The sequence below is a fragment of the Pinus tabuliformis genome, chromosome 9 (assembly GCF_031772625.1).
Source record: "Pinus tabuliformis cultivar Carrire ecotype Pingquan chromosome 9, CPIR1, whole genome shotgun sequence".
NCBI classification, from domain to species: domain Eukaryota; kingdom Viridiplantae; phylum Streptophyta; class Pinopsida; order Pinales; family Pinaceae; genus Pinus; species Pinus tabuliformis.
This window is the reverse complement of record NC_142307.1, coordinates 73,126,462-73,132,021: the sequence shown is the minus strand read 5'-3', so window position 1 is coordinate 73,132,021 and position 5,560 is coordinate 73,126,462.

Sequence of the window (5,560 nt, the reverse complement as noted above, 5' to 3'; positions counted from 1 at the left end):
TTCAGTGTCAATAAGACATACCTATGAAACTTGAATATTCTTCAGTTGAATTGTCAAAAGCTCCAGTTATTAACCTGCAAAAACCTTGACCTCTAACTATTTTGGCTAGCTTTATCTCTAGATCATATTCTTGTAGGGAAGTAACCCAATTAGCTCTCTTTTCTTTTAATTCTCTCTGAATAAGAAATTGTTTGACTACTAGGAAAGGAAAAATGACTTTCGTATGTGTTTTTAGGAGAAAATATCTAAAAGGTTTTATTGACTTTAAAATGGAAAAATCTTATTTTTCCACTTTTGAATAGTTTAACTCATCTCCTTGTAGATTATAACTAAATAAGGCAATAGGAGCTCCAACTTTTTCTTACTTTGGTTGGGTCAACACTTCTACATAGAATTGTTCAGAAGCAAAAGTACATAGAGCAATTTTTTTATAAAAACCAGGTGTTGATAATGAAGGAGAATCTATGATGACTCGCTTTGTTGATTCAAAAAACTTTCTTTCAGTTTGTTCCCATTTGTAGGCTTCCTTCTTTTTTATCATGGTCTGTAAATGCAAGACAATTTGTGAAAAATTAGGGACAAATCGTTTGAAAAATTTGACTTGGCCGAGAAAAGATTGCATGGATTTTTTATTGTGAGGCAAGGGGATTTCTAAAATCACCTTAATCATTTCTGGGTCTATGAAAATTCTTTCCTTGGAAACAATAAAGCCTAGAAGCTTAACTTCACTAATAACAAAGAATGACTTCTTAGGATTCAAAGACATTCCAAATTATTTCAATTTTCAAATATTTGTTTTAGGTCATGAAGATGATTATTCCTCTTTTTTGAATAAATTGTAATGTCAACTAAATACACAATAACTAATTTATTGATAAAACCTTTGAAAGCAATATCCATGGCTCTTTGGAATGTAACTCCAACATTTATCAATCCAAAAGGCATTTTCTGGTAAGCATATGTTCCCCATTTGGTTCTGAATGTGGTTTTAATCTATCTTTTAAATGCACAGGAATCTAGTTATAACATGAAAAACCATCTAAAAATGACATTAATTCATAACCTCTAGTAGATTGCAAAATTTGTTCCATCAAAGGCAAAAAAAAAATTATCATTTTCACATGCTTTATTTAAATTTCTAAAATCTATTCAAATTCGAATGTCTCCATTATTTTTCTTGACTAGCACACGATTTGTTAGGATATTTCGGCACATAGGAAATAATTAAGTATAACTTGGTCTAGTGTATAGTTAGATAAAGTGTGTTTCTTTAGTATGTACTTTTTGTAACTTATAATCCAACGATCACGATATGTTCTAGACATGAAGTGATCTGACGGTTCATTCTCTCCTCGGTATTACCGACACTTTATCAGTGGCTTAGCACCATATTGGTCCATGATCTCAATTTAAAGAGCATGGAGGGTCATTTGTTAGGTGATCGTTCATGAGAGAAGCTTAAGTAAATTTTCTTTCTTTTACATTAAATAATTGCTTGAAGTGGCCATGTTGGCTCAGCCCATGGGTTGTTTCCCTCTTTGAGGGTTTTAACCACGTCAAGAATATTGGTGTATTGATCTATGATATGTTTGTGAGCGGTGTCCTTTGGTGTTCTATCTAAGGAACTTACCCTGTAAATTCCTACATTGTGTTAGTGTCAGTCTTTCCAGCCTTCCTCCAGTGATCAAATATGCTCTTACAAAGTGGTCTCAGAGTGTCAAGGTCAAATTTTGTCATTTCAAAGAGTTTTCAAGCAAAATTTGGTCACTAGGCATTAGGTCTAGGGTTTGCCCAAATGTCAGTCCATGTCATCATTCAGCTGAGCCTATCATCATTCATAGGATTTTCATTATCATGTCAGTGTCGAATGAGTCATTTTACACCTTATTCATGCTTCAGTTGCGCCTAGGCAAGCTCATTTCCCTCTCCTAGGGTTTTGAAGCCAATTTCTCTTGGACGGTCAAATCATCGGCAAAACTTGTTTCCTGATGTTCATACACCTTCCCCTATCCTTAAAGTACCTTATAAAACACTTCCCATCCCTCAGATCCCCCAAATTCCTCATTTTTTCACAAACCCTAGTTTCTAGCTACAACTTGGCATTTTTCTAGGTTTGGCCTGTGTTTTTCCCTTTTGGACCCCTTCCCCTCGCTCAATCTCTGAGATTCCACTTTCCCCTGCTTCCTAACATCCCTCCCTACTTCCAAAAATTTCCCCAAGAATTTAGAAGCCCCCTATCCCCTTCATTTCGCTCCATTTCGACAAAATTCCTTGTTTCACACATCAGGACAAGTCTCACTCAAATGATGTTCCAGAGCAATAAAAGATGAATTTTGGAAAACGGAGAGAGGTTTTTGTCCACAACATGCCAAAGAAGAAAAACCTCCTTCACTTTTTGCACAGGTGTCATGGTTTTAGAGAAATGCAAAAATTACAATCGTCGGATCCAAGGCGGTTGGCCAAGGCACAAAAAAGGAGAAAGAGGCCCGATCCCATCCGTATCTTGGCTGAGGCTTCACTCAAGGATCATGGAACTCATTAGCCTAGCCACAGCTCAAATCCCAAGAAATTCTGAAGATTTTGGGTAATTTTGGCAATTTTTGGAAATTTACAGGTTTTGGCTCCTCAACGGGTCTCACCCCCGGTGAGACCCTTTGTCATGGCAACTCCTTTTTGCAAAAACTCAGCATTTCTAGATTTTTCATGCAAATTTACATATTCCCATGGATGGACTTGAGTTTTTATGGAGTTTTGGGCCTCCAGAAGGTCAAAATACATGAAACATTTGACTTTCTGCCACTTTTTTGAACTGCAGAAAGCTGTCTTGGGAGAATTAATTTTTGATAGGGCAAATGAACTCCAAATTGAAAAATTCTAGTTGGGTTGGAAAGTAGACTCAAATACCTTTCCAACGAGCTATCCTGCACCTGATTATGACACCGGGAAGTGCCTCAAACAGAGCTCCCAATGTACGCGACCCGTTGAGCAGGGGTGCGCGACCCGTTGAGCAAACTTTGCCAGATTTCACTATACAGCTCGGAAAAGCACAGTTTGACTTGGTTTGACTTTTTGGGGTTAAATATGATTTTCTTTGATGTAATTTTGGTAACTCTAAGACACTTTTACTCTTGTTTAACACTTCTAGAAGATTCATTCATGTCAAGGGTAAATATTTAATGAATGGATTGGTTTCCTAGCTTATAGAGGCAAGTTGTTTTGACTGCCTAGATTTTAGTGCTCAGTTTAGAATTAGTTGAAACAGCTCCTAGAAGGATGAGCTCGACCCCTAGAGGCAAGGGAAGAGGTTGGCTTGCCTATATCATGTATTTTCTTAATCATTTTCAGGGGTTGGAAGGTTGGACTCTTGAGGGAGAAGCTATCATTGTATTATCACTTGTATCTCTGCAATTTTTGGCTAAGGAAGACCAGGGTTTTGCAGTCATCTTTGGGATTCTTGTGGACTCATGTGTTGATGGTGTGTTTCTCCATATTATTGTAAGCTTTTTTATGTGATTCATTTCCTTTCTGTACTGCTGCATATTAAACAAATGAAGTGATAAAGTTAGAATTCATGCTTGCCATGCTCTACTTTTAAATTTGTTTAATTTCTATGTTTTCTACTGTCTAAAGAGAATTCAAATTCATTGTTTGTTCTCTTTAGCCCTCTTATCTTTCTTCCTAATCATCCACTTCAGCTAAAGACATCAATACAGGCTCCTACCTCGCCCCAAAGACCCCCCTGCAGAAACTGTGTCAAATCCCCGCACCCTAAATTGAAGCTCCTCAATTTGCCACCAAAAACCCCAAAAACCCCCAAAATCAACCTTTATAACCAGTTTACTAGCCTAATATCAGTGTTACATTGTTGGTCATCTCATCCTATTGAAAATCTACCGAGATTGACCGGAGAGAGCCTTCTCCTGCCCCGTAGGGCTAGCTACGAGGCTGAATGGTTTGATGTAGCTTTGAGGTTTGCCTTTTCAGCCTGAGGTGAAATTTCAAGTGCTAACATACTGGCGACCATACTGGGGAGAACAAACTTGTTTGTGGGTTGATGTGTTTGTTTCATAAGTCTTAGACGGAGCCTGAAGTTATGCCAGGTAGCCTTCGAAAACGCTCTTGTTTTACATCAGCGTTAGTAGATAAACGCTGCTTCAGTCAATCTCCGTGAGCTTGTGAATACAGCACTTCATTTGCATTTTACCCCAGTACATATATCAAGTTCAGATCTGATAGTTGATAGTGGACAACGATCAGACACTGACAAGGCTGAAATCATTCACTTGGCGACTCCTTTCACTGAAGGATCCAGCAACCTATGCTTCATGGTGACTTCACTGCAGAGAGATCAGTGGCTTTGAGATTTTCAAGATGGATCGGATCGCAAGAAGATATGCTCCCTTGAGCCGAGATCACATCCCTGGTTTTCCGAATAAAATTCCGAAGGTAGATTGGTCAAGGAATCTGCCTACATTTAATGATGATGGTAAGAAGGACGCTGCTTTACATCTAGTTAGATTTCATATGCATATTCACAAGTTGAAAGTGGATTTTTTTGAAGATTGCTTGATGAAGATATTCCTGGCCACTCTGGAAGGTAAAGCCCAATCATGGTATGAAAGTTTGCCACCTGCTTGTATTTACTGTTTAAAGGATTTTCATGCTATGTTCATTGAAAGATATAAGGACTCTTATCCATCATTGAATTTAGTTCAAGACTGTTGCAAGCATGCCTATAATTTTATTGAAAGCCTTGAGAAGTTTTATGAAGATGATAATTTCATGGATGAAGAGATCATGGAAGCCCTGTATGAAAAGCCGTTTCAGCAGCACATAGAAATCTTAGAGGATACTTGTCAAGATCAGCAGGTTGAAGATGGCCATATGGTTGTAATTGATGAAAGAGAAGAGCTTGTTTCAGATCTGCCCACAGAAGAAGACAGCGTGCAAGATAGCCAAGATTCAATTTTAGAATGTAATGCAGTCAACTCAGCTATTTCAGATCAAAATTCAGATCATGGTGACCAAGAATACCTTGTGCCGAATCCTGAAAAGGAGAGTTTTGTTGTTGAGATCATGGACAAAGTTCTTGATCCAAATGTCCTTATGCCATCAGAACAAAGCCTGCATGAGGAGGTAATTCAGCCAGCTCATGAACATCAAGATGAGATCTTTGTTCAAGTAAGTGAAAACTCTTCTTTCAATCATAATTTGGATAGTTTGATTGCCATGTCATATGAAGATGATCAACAATGTTTCCAAGATTCAGAAGATCAGGACTGTCACTCAGATTTTTCATGTTTTGAAATGTTATTTCAAGAAGACAAGACTTGTTTGAGCAAAGGGAAACAGAAAGTCTTATCTCCTTTGTCTGAAGAGGAGATAGATCACCTTTTGAAAGGTCATGCTACAACCCAAGCTAAAGCAAATCGGCATTGTGCACATGGTCACGAAAGTGTTGGTGAAACTTCTTCCTCTTTTGAAAATGATGACAGTGTTGTAATTAGTTTTATAGATCAGCAAACAGATAATATTTTCTTTCATGAAGATGATGAGGTTG